Source organism: Lontra canadensis, unplaced genomic scaffold, assembly GCF_010015895.1.
Source record: "Lontra canadensis isolate GAN:19392208 unplaced genomic scaffold, GSC_riverotter_1.0 scaffold22, whole genome shotgun sequence".
Taxonomy (NCBI): Eukaryota; Metazoa; Chordata; class Mammalia; order Carnivora; family Mustelidae; genus Lontra; species Lontra canadensis.
Window position 1 is genome coordinate 19,115,279 of NW_022631016.1, and position 24,078 is coordinate 19,139,356.

A 24,078-nucleotide genomic window follows, 5' to 3' on the forward strand; every position below is an offset into this window, starting at 1 on the left:
GCATAACCGAACATTCTTGAATTAAGCAATAAATGTAAGAGTTTTTCTGAATAGGTTAGATTACTTATGGTGAAAAATAAAAGCTAAATTTTAGAATATGAAAATATAATATAAGGGAGTGATACTAGTTTGAAATTGTAAACAGAATTATAATTAGAAGCAATTAAGTGTGTTGAGACAACCGTTAAACTATTTCCTGATATGAAAATGTTAAAAATTAATGAAATTCTATATTCATTTCCAGTTAACAAATTTATTTTCAAGAAATCTTTTCAACACCACAGTACCTTATTTTAATCTCAAAAATCACTTAGTATGAATATCACATGAAGTTTAAAAATTTTTGAACCATCTCTTAGCATTCTGCATTCCTGTCATTCCTTTAGATCAGTGCTTGGCAACATTTGATGTAAATTCACATCTCCTAGGACTCTGGTTAGATGTCAGTGTTCTCATTTAGTAAGTCTGGGTGGAGCACAAGCTTCTGCATTTCTAACAAGCTCCCCAGTAATGCCAATGAGGCTGGACCACAGACTTTGAACAGAAAAACCCAAAGACCTCTCTAAACCTAAATCATCTTCAGAACACGTTCATGACTTTTTCCTGTTTAATGTAGCATGTTACAATGATGGGAAAATACAATATAAGGTGACTACAGGAAGATCATTATTATTTCCAAATAATCAGCTTTTTTCCAGATTCTTTTTTAATCAGAAGAAACTGTTTGATTCAAGTCAGCGCACTACAATAATTAATCTGCTCATACTAGAAATTGTTTTCCCTTATATGTACACCTTCAAATCTTTGTCTGAATTTTATTTCATTTTTACAACCAGAGAGTTTTCATTATTCTTCTGACATATTTATCAAAACCATTGTTTTCTCTAAAATATGCTAATTTTATTTATAAATAGTAAGCCAAGAATGGCAGATTATAGAATATAGTATAATAGACATTTTGACACATCTCAATTATTAATTAGGTCTCCACACATCACAGATGATCAATTAAGCTATAATCCATCCTTGGCTAATAAAAGGAATTAGTTATTCTTCAGTCAGTTGAGTATGTTGATTAAGATCTTAATGTACTAGCTTTTAAATTTTTCTTTAATTTTGTCATTTATAATCATAATAGAAAATCCTAAAGATTATTAACACCAAATCCAAGCCTCTATGGATGAACAATTTTAATCCTTTTAGAGTTTCATAGCACCAATACAGCCTAATGACATTTCAAGATCGAGAACTAAAGGAACATTTTTCAGGTGTGTTTATACAATTTAAATGAGCCAGTGCATACTAAATATTTCCTTTTTATGCAGCTGATACCATTTTATGCATCTAGTATAAAGCACTATGTGAGATAATTGAATCAAAGTACTACACTAAGGATTCAAATAATACGAGTCCATATGCTTGATCATATTTTCCAAGAGTTCATTACACGTTACCTACTGTGCTCTAATGTCACAGGAAATGCATAATTCTACGTTGAATATTTATCACTCTATCTTAAGTATGTGTCTGCATATGTATCTCTGTTTAGACTGTAAGTTTAAAACAGGGTCTCATGTCTTGAATCACAAGTTAAAATAAAGGGACTGCACAAAGTATTAAACATTTTTGGAACTGGACTGAATATTATTGTTCTTTCAAAAACATTTCAATGAGAAGGAAACTTGGTTTATTTTTCTAAAAAAAAAAACACAACAACGTATCAAGGGCCCTTTAGAGCATTTTATACTCACATCCTATTTAAACATAACATCACAGAATTCACACATAACATTAGTCGAATTGGAAATCAATATATCCTTTTTGAATGAAATACGTAACACAAAGGTTTGCTAGTATCAGATAAACTATCAAACATTGCTAGGATTTTTACCAATGCAGACAGAATTCCAAGAAGCTCGATTCCTTGCTATTCTCCTCAGATTAAAATTCCCCTTCAAGCAAAACCATTTGAAATTAATTTTATTCCCCAGGAATGTGACCTGCACACAAACCAGCAATACACTTCTCTACTACGTGCTAACATTTTAACGTGATAATTAGTAAAACCAGATAGGATGCACATAAATTTAGGGCAGTGTGTGGATAGAGCATGTGGCAGGAGTCAAGAGAGCATTGTTTAGTGAGATATATAAGTTGGTGTGGCCATTTTCTCTAAGGTCCCCGCTAATAAGCTAAAAAAAATATAGCACCCAAGAGTTCTTGCTTTGCTCTCTGCAGCCTTTTTAACTTCAGTAGCAAGTGACAGTCCCAGAGGTAACGTGATCTTCACTCAAGTTAGCAGTGCTAATACAGCTGTGACATTACACCTGCTGCTTCCTGGAAGTCTCATTCTATTGTAGCTAGGATTTGTTTCACTATGTGGAAATTGGTAGCAAGAATGCTCTCAGGGTGACTTAAAGATGTTAGGAGAAAAGCCATCTGCTACCCAATTTTCTTTGATCCAGGACTTGAACTGCTTCTGAAAAACAATAAATGAAAAGATGGGGAGAGAAGGCTTGAGAGTTTTGTTAGGAATTCCTTCCCAAGAGAGGGCACAATTCCTCATATAATGCATTCTTTGTAGGTCATCAAGCAAAAATTTCCATAGCTAGAAGAAAAAAAAAAAAAAACAACACTTAAAGATAACTTCCTTTCGAAGTTATTTATGTGAAGACCTGTGCATGTACTAATAAATAACATGCAAACAATCACTACGCACTTCACTGTGGTTCTACTATGTGAATTTATAGCAAAGGCATGAAATTGGGGTCAACCAACAGAAAACTGTGTTCTTGCTGTTCAACCTAAAAGTGCAGAAAGACATGACATTAACTTGTAAAATTATTCAAAAGTACAAATGTGGAGATACATTATCGGTCATAAAATATCTACTTCATTTATAAATATAGTTATTACATGTGGATAAGCACAGTAATCATAAGACAGATCTTTACTGGCATGCATTTATGAGACAGTCAGGCTTAAATAAAAGAAGCAGACAATTTTATCAGCACTAATTTTTAATTCTAATTATGCTTCAATATTTGCACAATACTAAAAAGCCCATTTGTAGATAGCCTATCTTATCTCTATGTGGAGGCCCATTACATAAAAAAGGATTAACTTCTAAATTATGCATCTGTAGCTGAAATATAAAATTGGAATAGCATTGTGTTTAATTTCATCTTCTTGAGGGCAGAAAGGACTAGATTGTAATTTATTTTCTATTTTTCATAATGCCTGGCTCAATGTTAAATAGTACTTTCATCATAGTTTTCAACTGAACTAAAAAGACAGTATATGGTTTATTTCTTTATTTTCTATTTTTTATTCATATTTTTAAGTCTTTAAGATATCAATGCTTAAGTATAGACTCTAGACTCTAAAACATTGCATGAGATTTGTAGATACTTTAATAGTTTAATAGTTTAAATAATTAAATAATTTAATACTTTAATAGTTTACTTTAATAGTTCAAATTAAGTTTAATAATTTAATAATTTAATACTTTAGTAGTTTAATTTAATAGTTCAAATTAAACCAGATTATAATGAGCACCCTAATATGCTAGTTGTACCAATAGCTGTATGTGGTGTGTTTTGTTTTGTTTTTCACAATCTCAGTGGAGTGTGCTTAGAATTTTCACTATGTAGATGGGGTCACTGAGGTTCAGAATTGTTCTCTCAGCAATGTTTATAGAGCACTTTCTATGCACCATACAATTTGCTGTATGGAAGCTGTCAAATGTGAACAAAGCTGAAACAATTCTCACCGTCTAAGAACTAAGTGTTGATGAGCACCAAATCCAAACATGGATGGTCTGAGAAAGCTTTCTTCAGAATATCATGTCCTACATGACACATAGGGAAGAGGAAACAGTGTCCTTGTGCATACATGTGTGCATGATGTATGCAAACTAGCGTGGTTGTTAAACCGAGTTCTGGCAACCCAGTGGGATGGACTGGTGTCCCATGAATTGGAATAATGGGTCATGAATATGTAATGGGTCACAAACAGGAAAAACAATGTGCAAAGCTCTGGGGGTGGGGCAAGGAGGATGTTCATGGACAAAATGGAACACTTCACTTTGATTTTACAACACAATTCTTCAGATGCCTAAGCTCAAACCTAAATTTAGGTCCAGGCCAGTTAAGATGCAGAGTCCAAGTCATCTGATTGTTCAACCACAATTTTCTCTCAGTCAGGTCTGTCTTATCAAGGAGGAAGCAGAAGGCAAGCTGAGGACAAAGCACAAGCCGACACCCCGCAATCTCCCCCACCCCTCAGGTGGGATATGTGTGACACTCCTCAGGCACTCCTGCCTGAGCTAAAGCTAAGGGAAGGGAAAACAAATGGATAATTTACAGGGATTATAGTCCTGCAAGACAGGAGTGTTCCTCAGTTTACAAATGTCTTAGTGATTTACCGAAGGAAAAAAAAAATCAATCTTATCAATAGTCTAACTTCCCGAGACCCATAGACTCAATTTCCTGGAGCCCTAACATCACCCATCCATCCATACTGATGTGGAAAACAAAGGTAGAAGGACTGTAAATAAAATAAAACTTCCTTATAATTTATCACCCATTGACAAATCCTTGAAATAGGCAGAGAGACACTGCCCTAGGGACTTATCTGACTCTTTGTTAAGGGCAAAAGGCAATCTTAGCCTGATCCCCAGGATCCTGTAAGTCTACTCTAACACATAAAAATTTCTTTGGAAACCTCCTTTATTTCTACCCCCACCCCCACCCCAAGATACATGTTGGGAATCATCCCCAAAGTATATGACCCACTGATATACATCTGAAGAGTCTCACTGACTGATAGGCAGGACTAGGTAGGGGGTGACAGGTAGAGGGCTAAGGGATCAGGCTCACAGAAATACCAAAAAATGCAGAGGTATGAGGAAACCAGAGATAAGGGAACAAACCACACCATGCTGCCTTAGCTGGGCTCTTGTTATAACAGTCACCTGTGACCAATAAAGAATTACCAGGCCCTAAAAAGGGAGTAAACCATTAAAGATGTTATCACCAGTCCTTACTCAAACCAAGATGTCACAAGATTGTTAAGGCCACAAGCTCCCGGTCAGTTCTAAATAAAAGACCGTCAGTGGAGGCCCACGCAGGCAACTCTGTTGAGACCTCTCTCACTCTGGAGAGCTTCTTCGGTATCCTAGCTTAATAAAACTCTCATCACTTTCCTTACTCTCCTTTGTCTGTGAGATTCATTCTTCAACTCTGTGAGGCAAGAGTCCCACTCTCCTGCTTCATTATGACTTTCATGGGCCCTATGTAGTTTACCTTTGTGGACTTTTTCCTCGATATAATAATAATAACAAACATTTTATAATGGCATTCATATAAAGACACATATATTAATATTACATATTAAAGCATTGTCTTTGACCTAAAAGTTCAATTTTTACCTCTGATTTTAAAAGAAATAAACCCATTTTGATGGGTTCCTCCCCTAAAAGTACTAGGAACCCTAAGTTCTATACATACTCTGCCTAATGGAGAAGTTGGTCCTGACCGTAGCAGCAAACATATGATCAAACACTTTTGAACTGAGCTTCAGAAATAACTTTTTCACCCATAATTTCATCTGACGGATATGGAAACAGTTTCAAGAGTAATGTTACACGATGTGCTCAGTTTCAAATAGTGTCATAACCACAAATATAACTCAGGTCACCAGATTTCCCTTGCACTGTTCTGAAATGTCTTGCATAATTTAATAATGAAGAGATGTTATCATGATTAAAACTTAACACTTAAATACTGTTAGCGAGAAGACATCCTGGCTAGCTTCCAGTTTGCTGAGCACAGAAAAGATGAATCTACTTGAAGTGGGAGATCTGACAGCGCAAGAAGTGTGTGAACTACAGATCATGAACTATCTGGACATATATATATAGTAAGTTACTGGATAAAGAATATCTATTAACAATGTTAATGAGAATGTGTTTGGACATATAAACTCCACAGATTGTTTTTGACTTAAAACATCATTGACAGGGGTGCCTGGGTGGCTCCGTTGGTTAAACAGCCAACTGCTGATTTCGGCTTAGCTCATGATCTCAGGGTGGAACCGAGCCCCCATTTTGGGCTCTGTGTTCAGTGCAGAGGAGTCTGCTGAAGATTCTCTCTTTCTCTCTCTCCCTCTGTTCCTCGCCTTGTGCTCTCTCTCTCTCTCTCTCTCTCAAATAATTAAATAAAGTTATAAAAACAAACAAAAAGACGTCATTGAAATGCTGAATTTTAAGTACAAATTTGTAATTCAAGTCGCTTTGAGAACAAAGTTTCAGTAGCAGTCTTTCTTTTTAAAGAATTGTGTTTTAAGAAGGAAAGTTAGAATTAAGACAGAAAATTAGGTAATTAAAAATATTAAAAATTTTCTTTAAAAAACATAGATATACATAGTAGTTTCTGTCCTTTACTCTGACTAACTTACATTCCCTGATCTTGGCCTCATCACTATCAACCAGTCAATTCTCAGCAATGTCTTTTGGAATTCTAATGGAAATAGGGCGTTCAGTTTTTCATGAGATAAGTTTTACGACCACCTATTTTTAAAAGTTTTGTTCCATGCATGTGTATTTGACTTTTTTTTTTTTAGTGCAAACATCAATGGAGGAATCATCACCTGTCTGTCATTATTTTTAACCATTTGAAAGTATTATAGTTTAATGTCTGTTTTACTGAATCATTTAGTGACTAAATCCAGTGTAATACAAAAAAGTCACTATCGCAAAAACCCACACTATTGAAGGCAATAACATTTGTAAGCTTTCAGATATTAAAGGAAACAACTGGTTCCTGAAAAAATTATATACTTGACCCATATTCAGCCACAATCACTGTGGGAACTAGAAAGATGCATCATTTTAATAAGAATTTAGTGAGTTAAGATCAGTGCCAGAAACAAAGTAGTACATCTAAATTCTGGACCATTGAGACACAATCTATAAAATCACATTGACTCAAGTCAACTGCAAATTGCTCAGCATTTCCTAGCTCCCTTAGATGGGTGGTAGATGTTCTGCATACAACCCCTTCTGTGTGCATGATACATTCTGAATTTCTGCATGGGGATTCTTAGTATATGGCCTCACATCCTAACTTTTGGATTATTCCTCCAAACGTGAATTCTACATCTTGGAAAAAAGCATATTTTTATTGTTTTGTGTGTTTGTGTATGTGTTTGTGTTCTTGTGCATGAATGGCTTTTAATGGACTGAGATAATCAAAGGAAATATACAACATAAGCATTGTATTTAAGGAGTTTTAACTTATTTTCCTGCCTCCTACAACCACCAAGAAAGAATCATAAATACCTGGGGGTGGGGAGATAAGTAGGGGATATAGAAAAGAAGTTCAATGTAGATTAAATTTTCACGTTTTGTTTTGTTTTGTTTTTCTCATAAGTCAGCTATGGAATGAGAATAAGTGGTCACAAAGAAGGCATATACCTCAAGTGTTAATTTCTAAAATGGAAGTCTCCTATATTCATTCAAGATCTCTCCTGATTTCTTTTGTCAACATGAACATTCACCTTTTTAAGCACAATACATTGATCACTTCCATAATTTATCTAATTATAGCAGTTTCATTTGATATTAAAACTCTAAAACCAGAGCTGACTTCAATTTTTACTTTTTTAGATTAATTTATTTGAGAAAAAGAGAGCAGAGAAGGAATCCACAAGCAGACTTCCTGCTGAGCATGGAGCCTGACATGGGGCGTGATCCCAGGACCCTGAGATCACCCACTGAGCCAAAATCAAGAGTGGGCCGCTTAACCAGCTGAGTCACCCAGACATCCCCGATTTTAATTTTAAAAATAGAAGTAGGACAACTACCAGGGAAGAAATAAAACATCTGTGGTACATCCAAGGAACAGAGAGCAGAGTGTGATGGGAAACATAGCACTGTGCCTAAGTCAAAGTATCAGTAGTTTCTGCCCTCCTCAGCTTTAGTTATAAAGACTGTTCAGTTCAACCTGTACTCTTGGTCTATGGATTCTAAAGCAAACCAAGCAGGATACATACGGGAATGCATGCACGTGCACACACTCACACACACACACACACAACAGTGGACTCATATGTCTAATGCTGAATATACTTTAAAGCTCTAAAAAAGAAGAATCCATAGCACCGGGAAAAGGATGATAAAACTGTATGACAAGACACAAAAAAACAAAATATCATTTAAGATCACAAAGCTCATAATGGTCCTTTCCAATTCCATCCCCCCAAATATTCAATATGTCTGGTATGTAGTGCAAATGTGTACCCTAAGTTTGCAACTGCAAAGTGTGATTACAAAATCATAATTGAAATTGTGCATCTGGAAAAAATTAATATTGGAGGTTAATAAAAAATAATGTTAGTGTATATACTCACATCATCGCAAATGGCAAGATTGCATTCTTTTTTATGGCTGAATAATATTTCATTATTCTTTATCCATTCATCAGTTGATGGACACTTGGGCTGTTTCCATAATTTGGCTATTGCAGATAATGGTGCTATAAACATTGGAGTACACATATCCCTTTGAATTAGTATTTTTGTATTTTGGGGGTAAATAACTATTAATGCAATTGCTGGATCATAAGGTAGTTCTATTTTTAATTTTTTAAAAAACCTCCATATTGTTTTCCAGAGTGGCTACACCACTTTGCATTCCCACCAAGAGTACAAGACATTTCCTTTTTTTTCCCATCCTTGCCAACACCTGCTGTTTTTTGTGTTGTTGATTTTAATTTGAATAAAATTTCAAAAAATGATGTATTTTACAATTTGTAGAGTATAGTTAAAGAAGTGTTCTGAGGGATATTTATAGCATTGAATATCAATTGCAGTAAAAGGAAACATAAGTCAAATCAATTATCTAAGCTTTTTTAAATAGACTATTAAAAGGAGAATTAACCTTAAGGAGACAAAAGCATATATATACACATAATAAATATATATATATTTAATATACAATGATATGATATATATAGTATGTCTTTTATTAGGGACATAATAAACTGAAAATACAAATCATAAACTTAGGGAAAATAATTACAAACACATATGTGGTAAAGCATTTATCCTTATTATGTTAAAAAATACCAAAGTCAATAATTAAACAACCCAATTGAAAATAGGCACAGGCTTGAATAAGCATCTCAATAGTAACAAAGAATACTTATGCCAAATAATTACATAAAGAGATGCTCAACATCATTCACCATTAATAAAAACCTGAAAAGTAAAACCACAATATTTACCATTATACTACATTAAATAGCTAAAATAAAATGTAAAAAAGACATTAACAAGTGTGGGAAGGATGCAAAGCATATGAAACTTCTATACTTTGCAGGTGGGAATGCAAAATATTCTAGCCATAATTGAGGTTTCTTAAAATGTTACATATATACTTATCATTTGACGTAACTTTCTCATTCTAGGTATTTGTCCAGGAGAATTAAAGACATTTGTTCACATGAAACTACAGTATATGTAAATGATCATACCCACATTTTTTGCAATTCATTAACCTGGAAAGGATCTGAATGTCCTCAAATGGGTGCTGGGTAAAGGTGCTCACAAATGTTCACTGATATGCTCCTTGTCAGTAGAAACATATGAACTACTGACACACCAACACGAGTGAATCTCAAAAGTATTAAAAAAAAAGACTTAAAAATCATATATAGTGTATAACTCCATTTATATGACATTCTTGAAAGAATAGAAATATGGGGACTCAAACCACAAAAGATTAGTGGCTGCGGGGACCTAATTACCACAGAGTGACATGAAGGAACTTTCTGGGGGAGATGGAAATGTTCTCTATCTTTTCTGCGAGGATGGCCATGAGAGTGTATACATTTCTCAAAATCGTAGAACTTTACACTATAAAGGATGAATTTACTCTATGTAAATTATATCTTCATACAGATGGCTAATAGGTAATGAAGAAATGCTCAGCATCACTACCCATCACGGAACATGGAAATCAAAACCACAATGAAATCTCATCTTGCAACAGTCAGAGTGCTTATTACATAGAAGGATAACTGTCATTTCTCAAAAAGGATATTTAGCTTCATTGTACTTATCTTTATCAAATATTAAAAATTTTAATAATTTTAAAAACATTTGAGAATGTGTGCTTTTGTAAATTACCCATAAAATGAACTACTACATGGTATTTACACATCTAATTAGGCAGTATCCAGAAAAGGTTTATTATTTTGAAATTTTATTCAAATCAGTGGATCCTTTATTCTCCTCTGAGACACTGGTGGTCCAAAGAAAAAGATGCCCTAAGCTCTATGCCCCAACTTATTTCCTCTTATTCTTTAATTCTAGCTACTTACCAGTTGTCAAAACAACAGACTAAACCTATTACCTAGCAGTGTGCCAAGGATCTTTTTAAAATCTACGTAATCTCATCAAGACTTTACAACCTGAGTTTGGCCTGCCACTCACAGTTTCAGAAAACAGGGAGTCAGTGCAATGGTGCATACATTATCCGGGCTCTGAGAGTCCATGCCTGCTTATGGGAGTGTGTAATTTAATAAAGTGTTCATTGATGTCAGCGCCCTAGCTCATCACACTTGTGTTGGTCTCAAGGCTACAGCACAGAGACTCCTACTGCTAATTAGATGACTGAAGTAAGATCCCATTTTCCCTTGGAGCCAGACACAAAGGTGGGAAAGTTATTCTCAAAGGGAGTTAGATTTTCGAGTATCTGATGAAACAGAACAAAAATAGGGAAGGGTACACTTTTGGAAGAGCCAGCTAGAGAAACGAAATAGACAGAGTTGCATTATAAGTGAGAACAAAAGTTATGAACTACACCACCAGGCTCCCAATGTTCCCACTTTATTCCCACACAAATTTCTAACATAAATTATAAGTAAGGAATAATATTTTTATGACTTACATGTTAAACTTTTTAACAATCTCTTGTAAATCCCAGAGAAATTCAAGAGCCATGAGTTAGAATTCCATATATTGTATTTTACACTTTACTGTCTAGGGATGCCTATTAGCTATACCTTTCAAAATTATATCCAAAAAAACCAAATTAATGATTTCTCAAAAGGAGTTGAATTATGTATCATTCACAAAGCTAGGAAGGATTTTTCATCTGAGATTGTACAATTGGCAGTTTTGTTAATATTGAAGCAAAAGCAAATATGCTGTGATGATTTTCATAAAAGTGTTTTATTAATGCTTTAAATATTTTATCTCCTACTCTAACCTAAATATTAGAGATTATCTTGTGATAAAAAATTATCAAGTCAGTATTATTATAAAGGTAATTTTATATTTAAAACAACCCCCCCCCCTTTTTTTTAATTTGATAACATCAACCTGGACATTTCAGCTGCGGACAAATTGAATTATTTGTTTGCCACTGATATATCCTTGACAAGAAGTAGTTAATATTTGGAAGAAGTACACTAAACAGTGTATGTGATGCAATATTTTGTATTTTTAATAATTACATAGATAGTCTTATAAAATAAGTAGACTGCAAATTAAATTATCACATTGTAAATCAGCGGTAATGAAAAAAGATATGGAATAATAATAGATTCTATTAGCAAGATGAGCCATCTTTCTTGACTTTTCTTACTTTACCTGTCAACACAATATATGTTGCTCTTTAATGGTTTGATTTATTTATGTTCCAAATATTTTAACAAAAGATTTCAAAATATAAAATATCAGCGGAAATTGCATTATCTCAATATTTGTGAAAAAAATTAAATTTTTTATTATCCCATCACTTAATCAATCCATTCAGTGAACAATTATTTAATTCTTAGTATGAACCAGATACTGTGATATATAATGAGTATTTAAAGGTACAACAAAACTCCCTTAAACAACCAAACAAACTTAATGTTCACTGAATAAACAGCATTTTTAAAGTTATTAAGATTTGTGCATTTAAAAAATTTCTCATGGCATATGTTGATAGTTGCTACACTCCAATTAATTTAACACCATTCTTTGGGCTGGAGATTTTGGGTGTTAGGTTCCCAGGATTTAGATAGAATAAAATGGTTATTATTTCACAGTGAGTTTCAAATTATATTTTCTTTAGTGTATCTGTAGAAAGTCAGTAATTGTTGAATTTGTAAAGCTTTAATAAGTATGGAGAGAAGTAAGGATACTTACTTCTCAGTATGGAGAGAAGTAAGGATAAAATTAGAATTCTCACTCCACTGGAAAGGAGGAAACCACTAGGAATTCTGAAGAAGGGCTCTCAGGAAAACAGACAGAATGGCAAGTGGTCAAAGAGGGTTAGTCTCTTGGCTGCTGACCATTTCTTCCTCTTCTATGCCTCTAGTCAACATCTTTAAGGCTTGGTGGGGTGGAAGTGGGGGGAAGAGCTAGAAGCACAGACTGGGTGGATAGATAGAAATGGCTGATGAATGTGTCTAGGTGGGTGAGTCAGAGAGCAGACCGACAGAGTCTCATACAATCAAGCCCATCCTGAAGAATCAATTCATGAGCCAGCACAAGTATTAGAAGGGGGAGAAGAAAAGACAAGGAAGTGGGACCACAGACTTCAGTCACAAGATTACAACAGGACACTACCAGAAGATATGAAGCCAACCATACTACACCAAAGGCCGGCAAACCTTGGAGGAATCTACCAAAATAATCATCCCTGAAATGATTACAGTGTACTTTTTAAGGACTAGCTACATTGCAACAGAGACCAACAGGTATCCAAGAGACCAGGCATTGCCACCAGAAGACTATGAGAGCTTCCTTGCAATGTTCTGCTTTCTGTTCTTCCCTATTAGACTTCTTTCTACACACATATTGTTCAGCTTGGCTGGAGTCATCCTCACTACTGCTAACCATCTCCTAATTCCCCTGGTCATTTGACTCTGTGTCCATGATCAGACACCCATCAGAATTACTAACGATGCTGTTAGCTGTCATATGTCTGTTCATCTTTTCCAGAATTCAGACAATAACACCTGGTAAGTACCATAATGCAAGACAGTGGTGCAGAGCCAAGACACTGGAAGCAAACCTATTAAAAGTTATTGGCATATTTTAAGGGGTTCCTGGACTCCGAAATATTCCATATCGATATACATACACTGGACATTTTTAGCTAGTTGATTTTTTTTTTTTTTGGTAGGGCCTAATTTTATCTTGAGACAGTTCTGGAAAATTGACTTTCATATATGACCAATTATTACATTCCAATCACTGAGCAAAGTACTCTCGCAAATGCTGTTACTTCTTAACATACTGTGAATTAGATTTCTAATTATATGATTGAGAAAAATAAGGCAAAAACACTTAAGATGCATGTGTTGTACTATAGAAAATAACATTTTATTAAATAGCTTCTTAAATATAAATTGAATTCTTTAATCTTAATTTCAATAAACAGTAGTTTTACAGACCATTTAAAAATTTCATTGACTGGGGTCATCTGTATTTTTATTTCCACTATGCTAATTGTAGTTGATTAAATTTAGAGATAGATATTTAAATATTAATATTTTTCATATTATAAATATGAATGTTTGGCCTCCATTTCAAAAAAACACTTATAATTAAAACATTACATTTTCTTTGGATGGCAATGTTAAATAGCTCTACCAAATGGAATTATGATCCCTGAATATAGAGATTATATATTGATTTAATTTACTTCTGGTGAAATCTTCATACTAACATCAATAAATATTTCCTGGCAATATTCTCATTCTTAATTTTATTTTTCTCAGTCCAAATCTTCAAGAATATTTTAAGTGCCTGTACTTATGTGCATTTGGGGGTACAGAAGAAAGATGGGAAATGATAAAGAGGTAAAGAAATGTAAACAGGTGAGAGTACGGAACAAAATAGGGATGCCACCCCTTTTACTGAGCTCCTGAGAGGAAGACAATTCCCCGCTTAGCTTCTCTGAAGGGTCAATAATTAATACTTATTAAAAGACAATTAAAAAAAAAAAAAAACCTCCAAAGGCTCAACATTGGCTAAGTGACTATTATAGGCCAAACATATTTCTATATAGTTTAAATACTGTTTCCCATTTTAAATTATTTACTGCTCTGGGAAAGGATTTTTTTTTTTTTTTAAGATGTATTTATTTGAGAGAGAGAATGAGAGAGCAGGCAGAGAATTGGGAGAGGGCGGGAAACTCTAGCAGACTACCCACTAAGTGCAGAGACTGACCCCGGGTTGTGGGGTGGGGGTTGGGTAGTCAGTCTCACAACCCTAAGATTATGACCTAAGCAGAAATCAAGAGTTGGTCACTCAACCAACCGAGCCACCCATGCACCTCGTAAAAGGACTTTATTACTTCGTTTTTTTAATCCCTAGACTTAGCATGGATCCTTGTATATACAGTCACTCAATAAATTATTGGAAACAATTATTGGAAAGTAACATATTATTTTTCCTTGGCAGGATACCCACATCTAGATCATACAAACTGTTAATACCATTTAACTGATAAATCTCACAAGTCTGAGGAATTATGCAACATGTCTCATGTGGCATAGCTAGTAAGTGACTAAACTAAGATTTTAGAACAGTCTCTTGCTTTCCTCTTTATTATTATATGATCTAGTTCATATAATAAATAAGACTGTTCAACTTGTAAAACAGCAATAAACATAGTTACAGAAGAGAATATGAAACAGGATTACTAGAAATGTGGTTTAAAAGTTCCTATCACCTGTTTTTCAGAATAAGTTTTTGTTAACTGGTAGGTATATGTCTAACATGGTCCCCAGTGATCTCTTCCTCCTGGTGTCCACAGTCGTGTGTAATCCCTTCCTCTTTAACATTGGGCTGACCTAGTGACTTGCTTCTAACCAACAGAATACAGGAAGCATGAGAGAGAATAATTCGAAAGATTGTGACTTACATCTTGCTAGCAGACTCTCTATTGCCTTCTCTGCTTACATGATCGAATGACAGGCTGCCATGTTGGAGAGGATCATGTGACAAGCAGCTGACTCTGGCCGGGGGCCAAGAGCCATTAAAGAACTGAGGCCCTCTGTCCAACAACTTATGAGTAACTAAGTTCTGCCAACAACCAACTATTCAGTCCCTCTCATGGCTCCTTTGACTGCAGCCTGTGAGAAAGATACTATACTGGACCCAGCCAAATTATGCCTGGATTCATGACCCACTGCCACTGTGATATATTCAAAGTATGTTGTTTTAAGCAGCTAAATTTTCTAATAATTTGTGACATGTTAATATATAACTAACATGATTAAGTTCAAAAAGATTAATTAAAAAAATCATATATTCCTGAAAAAGGTATCAGTTGCTTATAATCATACAAATAGAAGTAGTTAAGGGGCACTGCCTAAAGCCTCTTGGAAGTAAGAATAGTTACTTGTTATATTTAACTAATGAATCATTGAACACTGCATCAAGGACTAATTATGTACCATACAGTGGCTAACTGAACATTAAAAAAAAAAAAAAAGCATAGTTACTTGAACTACAATAAATGCCATATTTTATCTGGTTCCAATCACAATAAGGTACTTCAAAAAGAATTTTTTTCAAAAATTGTCATTTGTTTTTTGTAGATAGATACACCAGTTCTTATGACCTTAACTTAACAACTCAAAGATACATTGTTTTTTCACATTTTAGCACCTTTGAAAGGAGAAAACATCTTTCAATGAATGACATAGCTGAATTAAAAGAAGTTTATTCTCTTACTGATATAAAATAACAGTGTTAATAAAATTGATAAACCATAATAATTTATGAATGTGTTAAGGTATAAAATTTTAGTTTTCTTTTTTTTTATCTGTAATAATGGATTAAAAAATCTGACTCATGAATACAGTGGTCCTTAGAAATTCAAAGAAGTCACCTAAGAAAATATACAGCCCTAAAATTTATACACATATTTCTTACAATAGTTTAAAAAGTTATTTTTTCATTTGTTTGAGTTTATTGCTTTTATTTTTTTATTTTTTAAAGATTTTATTTATTTATTTGACAGAGAGAAAGAGATCACAAGTAGGCAGAGCAGCAGGTAGAGAGGCAGGGGGAAGCAGGCTCCCTGCTGAGCAGAGAGCTGGATATGGGGCTCCATCCCAGGACCCTGAGATCACAACCTGAGCCGAAGGCAGAGGCTTAACCCACTGAGCCACCCAGATGCCCCAAGTTTATTGCTTTTAATCAATACAGTGAAATTGGTATGACTCTAACTGAACTTTGGGAATGCATGATAATTTTTCCACTCATCAAAAATGTACATGTTTATAACAGCTTCTGATGGAATATTACTATTATATTTTTGAGTCTTTTTAAAAGGATGATTGAATTTTGAATTCGTATTGTACAGTACCTTATTTGCAAAGCATGAGGATACACCCTTCAGAGATATAAGTCCCATCTCTTGTTTCTGAGGCAAACTTTAGGAATATCATTGTCATCTAGAATAATCCTTGACCACTTTGACATGGGAAAAAAACACAAGAGTGCAATGTAATGTTTTTCATTCTACTTTTGCTAGAGGTATCTGCTTCCTAAAATTGAAAATGGAAAATTGAGGTGCACATCAGCAGTAGAGAACGTGTGGAAAGTGGCCTAGGTATCAGCATTCAACTATTATTATTTCATATTTTGACTATAGTTGTGGTGAACAAAAGTACCGTAAAAGTAAAAACTCAGGAAAAACAATGCATTTGTACTCTCTGCTGTAAATATATCAATGAGCAAGTATAAATAACTAGATGGTTGATAAGACTCATTTTTACAGCAGTATGATTCACTTTTATAGCCTTGCTAGCAGAAAAAAGAGATTAAATCACCTTTATTTTCTACATATCCTCTTACTTTCCTGTATAGCAGTTTTCGAAATTTTGTTCATTGTTTCCACTGTATTCTTTGCCCAATTCTTTGGATTGCAAGCATCCTTTTCACTGGAAAAAAATGAAGTATAGCTTTCATTTATTATAAAAATTAAAGGAAGTCCTTGGAAGTCTTTGAGGCAGCTTGTGAAGATGTTCTCAGTAAGTAGGAATTGGAACCATGTTGCAATATAGGACATGCTGCAATTGTCTCAAGCTTTACAGGAACTAATTTGGGGGCACATGATTTATTGGTCATTAAAAACCAGTCTCTTGCAAAGATACAGTATATAGTACAGAGGAAATCTTTTCATTATCTTTAGAGTAGAAAGACCTCTAACAGAAAGGTCTTTGTGAATGGGCTTCTATTGTTCTCCCATCGCCACTGAAAACACCTTGACTTCACTATTCAGTAAGTAGGTGTTTGTTGAGTGAAGCATTTAAGAATAGAAAAATTACAAATGCAACCTGAAGTCTGAGGAATTATTTATTTGTAGGGATACCTAAACAGCCAAATCTAACAGATGGTCTTCAGAGTAAAAATATGTGTTCTGAAAGAGTATGACTAAAGTCAGATCAGACAGCTAAGGCACATAGTCTTATCATTCTGATAAGGTGTTTTCTGGTTCGGTTGTATGGTTGGTGTTAGTGTATGGGTGTAATTCAAACTCAGTGGATCTGAAAGTGTTAAAAAAAATAATGACTCATCTTGATAGGACAAACACTGGATATGAGGACAGACCACATCATTGCCATGATAATTTACGAGGTGGGAAAATGTAAAGAAGTACAGATGAAAGGCACGTTCAAACAATGGGAACTGGCATAACACAACGGGCAGTATATTCCCCTTCTAAGCCCATAGAGAAATAGAAAAATATCTACTACTGTCATGAAATTCGTTCTGGTTTGCCCCCTTTCAACAACAGACACACTTCCTTCTGATTGGATGGCATAGAATTTAGACAATATAAATATGGAACAGAAAAAGTAAGAGTCATGAAATTGTATTTGCTGATCTCGCTGCGATCAAGGATGGACACATATATTTTAAAATTTGGGATAATAGAGGGTTGTTAAGTTTTTGGTAACGGATCCAGCACGACGCTACAGAAGCCAGCAAAATGGGTGAGGAATCAGTCCTACAATGTTTTCTCTGCCATTGCCTTTGACAACCTTCCCACTGCCCTGGCCACCATCTGATGAAGCTAGTTTTGTTGTGTTTTTCAAACAAGAGAAGCAGAGATCTAGGCACAACTATCAGGCTACTGATGTCTGCAATAATTACCTCTGCCAACTAAAATGATATTTGAGGATGAAACCTGGACACTACTGAAATTGAGGCAGAGCACAAGATCCATATTTATCTCGGTTTTCTTCATTTTGCCACCTGCTTGCTCATTGTTTACCAGCTGCATCCAAGAGAACAGGGCTTATTTTTTTAATGTACCCCCCACCCTCACTGTTTTTCTGTTGCCTAAAATAGTAGCTGACTAAATGTGTGGGCTTTGGCTTCAACCCTAATACCATCTTCAACTGCAGGAGCTCAGCACCTGGAGGCATTCACATGTTCTGATGCCTCCAGCGAGTGTGGCCATTACCCCAATCCACTTATGTACATTCTTAACTATGTTTTTTTTTTCTTTTTAAGTTAAATTCAGGTATACTTTATATATAAAAATACACATATTTAATGTATGCATTTTGATGAGTTTGGATATATATGCATGCACCTGTGACATCATCCCCACAATCAAGGTAATAAACATGTCCATCACTTCCAAAAGATTATGTGCATCCCTTGTTTTTGCATATGGTAAAAGCACTTAGCATGAGATCTATCCTTTTAAATTTTTAAATGTATAATACAATATTATTAACTATAGGCTCTATGTTGCACAACAGATCTCTAGAACTTATTCATCTCCTGCAACTGTAACTTTGTACCCAATGAATGCCAAATCCCCATTTCCTCTTCCCCATGTTGTCTCCAGTTGCCCAAGTTACGCAGAATACATTATAAACTAACTCTATTTTTCTAATGTCATCTTTCATATATTTCTCTTGGTTGGTTTTCTTCTCCCTCCATTTATTTCCACCGATACATCAAGGTCATTTCTGCATCAGTATCTTTATACCCGCTGCTCCTCCTGTGTGGAAAGCTCTCTGCTCACATTTTGCATATAACACAGTTCACAACTCTCAAGTCTCAACTCAAATATCACCTCCTCAGAAATCTCTGTCTTACTTAAAACTAGGCCTCAAAGATATTCCTGTTCACCTCATTCTTTTCTTTTGTAGACTGTTATCACACAGTGATATTAGTGCTATTTTTATCCGTTACTTAACTCTTTGTCATCTATTCCTAAAATACATCATAATACATGATTCCAGGGAACTAGTATTTGTTGTTCTTTGTTAAATACACAAACACAGAGCCTTACCGAGTACATGGCAGAACAATATTCTGTTAGCAACAAACCGAATGAAACAAAGAATGAATGAATAACTTAAGTCTTTTCTAAATCTAGGGAGCCTCCCTAAAGTGTTCTATATCTATCAAGCATTGTGCTTCTTCTCATGAGCACGAAGCTCCAAATGATATAAACATACCTCTCCAACTTTCACTTGACTTCCAGGTACAATTTAGACTCTAATTTTCAAGGCTATCCATCAGACCGACTTTTTTTTATCCTGGTGATGCCATATAGTAATGCATATACGGGATTCCATAAAGTGATCAAGGCATGTCTTCTGGAAATTACGCCTTAGAGCATGAAGTGGTCCTTACTGTGATTAGCCATGGCAGATGTTCACTACCCAAATCTGCTGGCAATTAGAGGTTATGATTTTGACTATAGCATTTTGTAATTTATTTTTCCACATTGTCAAGCTGGCATGCCTTCTGTTTCTTAAAATCATTTCAGTAAGAACCATACTCTATTCATGCAATGTTACCTATAGTAATTTTCTTATGCTGTTTTGAAAGAAAATATGTATTTCATGACATTGCATGTGTATAGTGCTTTTCAGCATGTTAAAAAGAAGAGGGAGGGTCAATGTGTAGTAATCTTCAAGATGTATCTAGGTTTGGTTAAAAAAAAAGAAAGAAAAAGAAAAGTAGACCAATTATTTCATTTTTCTGCTGCAAAGGCCAAGTATTATTTAAGTGTTCACTACTTAATTCATAAGAAAATTAAAATGATTTTTATGTGTTTCCCAAAGCTAATGAGAATTAGCAATTTTTAAGCAACAAATTTGGATTATAATTAGCATTATGGTTTTCAAGATTTCTTGCATTTTTAGAGAAGAGCATGGAGTATGGGCTCTACAGCCGGGTATTTCTTAAAGCTAAGAGACAATAAAAAGAAGAAAGCATAAAATAAATAGGTATAAAACAAATGGTGTCATTGATAAATGTGAATGAAGCTAATTCAAAGTTGGGGGCTATTACTAGATTGCAATTATTTTGGAAACCCTAGACATAACTAATACTCTCTATATTTAAAAAAAAAAAAAGGATAGCATCTTGTGCAAGGTAAGACGTTTAGCAGCATCCCTGGCCTCTATTCACCCAATTCCAGGAACGATGTCACCTTGCTCCACTGTGACAGACAATTGTGTTCAATTGTGACAGACAAAATATCTCCAGATGTTGCCAAATGTTTCTTGGGGAAATAGAAGCAAAACTGTCCCCAGTTAAGAACTACACAATGGTAACATCACCTGTAATATTTGTATTTAGATGAATAACTTAATTAAAGACTGAAATATTTATATTTAAATGAATAACTTAATTAAGGACTAAAAGCAAACCCTAAATAAACTGTGTATGTTAAAAAGGAAAGGAAGATTGAGGGCTGAAATTAGAAGCTAAGTCCTGAAAAGAGGAAAGCATTGTGCATATGTTTGCTAATTAATTTGTATGCAAACTTAGAATGTAAGTCAATTTTTTTATAGAATATCATTCTGTGTTACCATTTCTAAAACTAATTTTATAAAAGCCTGAAGTTCAAAATGACCTGAGTTCATCTAATCCAAATCAGTAACTGTATAAATGCAAAAAATGAGTCATCATAGGGGTAACTTATTTCCCTAAGGGTTCATACTGGCATAGCTAATCCAATAATCCAAAACTCTAGATTCCAGTCACAGCAAATTCCCAAACACATTCTGTATGTTCTCAGGCGAACACTTAGGCTTTCCCTGCAACGCACTGAACCAAAACTCAGGAAAATATCAAAAAGCTCCTATATGCTAAAGTATGTAATTAATGTGGCTTAGTAAATTCTGAAATAATTGGCACAGAGACTAGCTGAAAAATTGGCAAATGAGGAATATGGGCGAAGGTAGAGGAAAGAATGCTTAGGTTCAGAGAATCTCAAAAAGTCACTTTTCGTAAGAAACAGCATACAGTATATATTTGTTAGAGTTTTTATCCCAGAAGTCTAACCGTCTACCTTTATTCTTCCCTTAATTTTCATTAGAATGCATTAATTCAACATATCTTTTTGAAAGAAAATCTTCATTTTTGGTTTAGAGGCAATAATGACAATAAAATATTTGTGGGGTTTTTTTTTTAAGATTTTATTTGTTTATTTGACAGAGAGAGAGATCACAAGCAGGCAGAGAGGCAGGCAGAGAGAGAGGGGGAAGCAGGCTCCCCGCCAAGCAGAAAGCCCGATGAGGGGCTCAATCCCAGGATCCTGAGATCATGACCCGAGCCAAAGGCAGAGACTTAACCCACTGAGCCACCCAGGCACTCCAAATTTTTGATGACTTAGTGATCTTGGCTTATCTGATAGGTATAGTACTGTTCCACATTTAAAAAGAAACAGTTGGCGCTAATTTAAAATATGGGAAAAAACATATATTTAACCAAATTTATCAATGAATATATTGATTATGTGAAATGCAATTTAATTTTCATAGCCTAGGTATGTCAACATAAATTCCAAATGACTGAAAGAGGAAATATAAAAGCAAAGCTAACATTTAATATCTTTCATATCTCATAAGGAAAACAGAAGACTAGAGAAATATCCATCCACAAATTAAGGAAGGTATTAGCAAGAAATAATGAAATAACTACTTCTAAGTCTTCATTTGCTCTTTCTGTTAGGATTATATATCTATACTCCTTACCACGCCACCTCTAAAGAGAACAGAAGAGCCTCCTACTTGAGTGAATGACACCCACATCCTTACTCCATTCCCTTTCACATTGGTCGTGTAACTTGGTTAGGCCAGCTAATTGGCAGCCTCAAGTTCAAGAAGACTGCAAGACTTTGTTTTGTTTACACAAGAACATCAAAGAAATAGCAGACAAATAGAAGCTTTGACTTACGTATTTCCAAGTATGCATTGATTTCATATCAGTAGGAAAAGATAATTTGGATACTTTTTGAGCAAGAATTGGAGGGAAAAAAAAAAGCACAACTTAGAATCCTGATGGAATCTAAATCAAAATGAACTGAAAGGTAATTATAAAAATATCACACCACCATTATAGACAGGAGCTTTTAAAAAGTCTTTAAAGAAAAAACTGACTATATTAAATAAGATAAAAATACAGTTAATGTAAAAGCTATAATAATAACAAACCTACACATTTTTAAGGACAACATGCATATTTGGAAAAACTATATGTAACATATATGATGAAAGATTTAATAATTCAAAGGGACAAAGTACTTTGACAAATTAACAAAAAAAGATAACCACAATAAAAATTGAGTAAAAAATGAATAGACAATGTGTCCAAAAAAGATAAGAATCAGTATATTATATATTTGTCATTATTTTTGCTGACAAGTCTATTTGAAATACCTTTTCAATATTGATTGAATGACCTGCTTTTTAATTCCTGAATCCCAAGACAGAATTCCAAAAAATAGATTTCTCATCCTCTGTGCAATTAGGAAACCCACATGTGAATTTCGTTGCACAAATTGATAAAACCATTTACAGGCAAAAGAACCTCAGGGCAATAAGGTAATATTGACTTTAATATCAGGCCTAGTCTAGCTGATGGTTCCAAAAAAAAAAAAATCCAGCTGAAATTAAATATGAATTTTTATCATCCCATGGTCTGCTGTAGCAAAATAACTGATTAAATTATGACCTATGGTAACCTACAATAAAATGCTCACTGAGCACAAGGCTTTGAGGAATCAGGTGGCTTTTCCAAGAGAACAATATATAAGGCATGAGGAATGTGTGAATTGTGAAAGAACTGGTTGTTTCAAATTGAGAGAAACCATGGGAATAATCTTGTATCATCTACAACTGTAAACCTAAGGCAGAGAGTTTAGGTTTGAACATTTTCAATTTCGATCAAATTGAAAATTTGATCCTGCCAATTATAAAATGTTAAGTTGATTGCATACACAATTCCATTACTACCACAGCATAAAAACTAGTGAATTAATTTAGAACAAGTAAGATTCTGAATATTGGAGTAGGGAAATATGGTAGGCTCCGAACGGCTCAGTGTCCCCCAAAATCCCAAATATCCCTGACTCTTCACTCTTAGCAAAAGCACCCCTTCCTCCCAAGTGCAATAAGGCCCTTTATTTTGCTTTTGCTTAAAATCCAATAAGGACTTCATTTGAGTACTTTACAAGGGAAAACTATTCTTATTATGTCCATTGTCCACCATTTCTAATTACCTCCTGATCTAAATTAGGATCAGAAACCAATGTGCCCAAGGGAGACAATTACAAATTCAGATTCTAGAAGTCACAATTAAGCATAAAAACATTGCAAGAATTTTTGGATTTGTATCAGCAAAAATCTAGAAAATACAGATAGGATTAAATTTTGAAAGTAACAAACCCAGGATTACAGAACATAATTTTATGATGCAACATTTATTAATATCATTGCCCTTCCTATGAACTTTAGAATCATTGTGCTAACTTCAGCACATGATAATGGGGTTTGCTTTGTTGTTTTATTAGCTAATTAAAATATGGGCTTAATGAAGACTCTGAGATGCCCAAAACTCTGCTATTTTTTGTGTAAAGGCATTCATTTAATTAAGAAAATGAGAATGGTAGACCAGTTTTATCGTATGTAATTCACTCAATTTACTCCTTACATATCTTAAAAAAGGATAAAACTATTTTCTAAACTATTTCTAAATATTAAGAAATGCATATATGGTGGCAAAGCTTCATCTTCAAAAAGT

The 24,078-nt window shown here is 34.4% G+C and overlaps 1 protein-coding gene across 2 annotated transcripts in view; it reads right to left on the reverse strand.

The window, feature by feature from the left end:
* The window catches only part of CDH10 (cadherin 10), a 171,696-nt gene that overhangs the window by 115,497 nt on the left and 32,121 nt on the right, over window positions 1–24,078 (reverse strand). Inside the window, exon 1 of one of the 2 annotated variants that reach the window (XM_032861912.1) lies at window positions 2,447–2,474. The exons of the other annotated variant lie outside the window; for it this stretch is intronic. The gene's annotated coding sequence lies outside the window, so the exon portion shown is untranslated. Of the gene's footprint in view, window positions 1–2,446; window positions 2,475–24,078 lie in introns of those variants that run through there. 2 annotated transcript variants of the gene reach the window in all.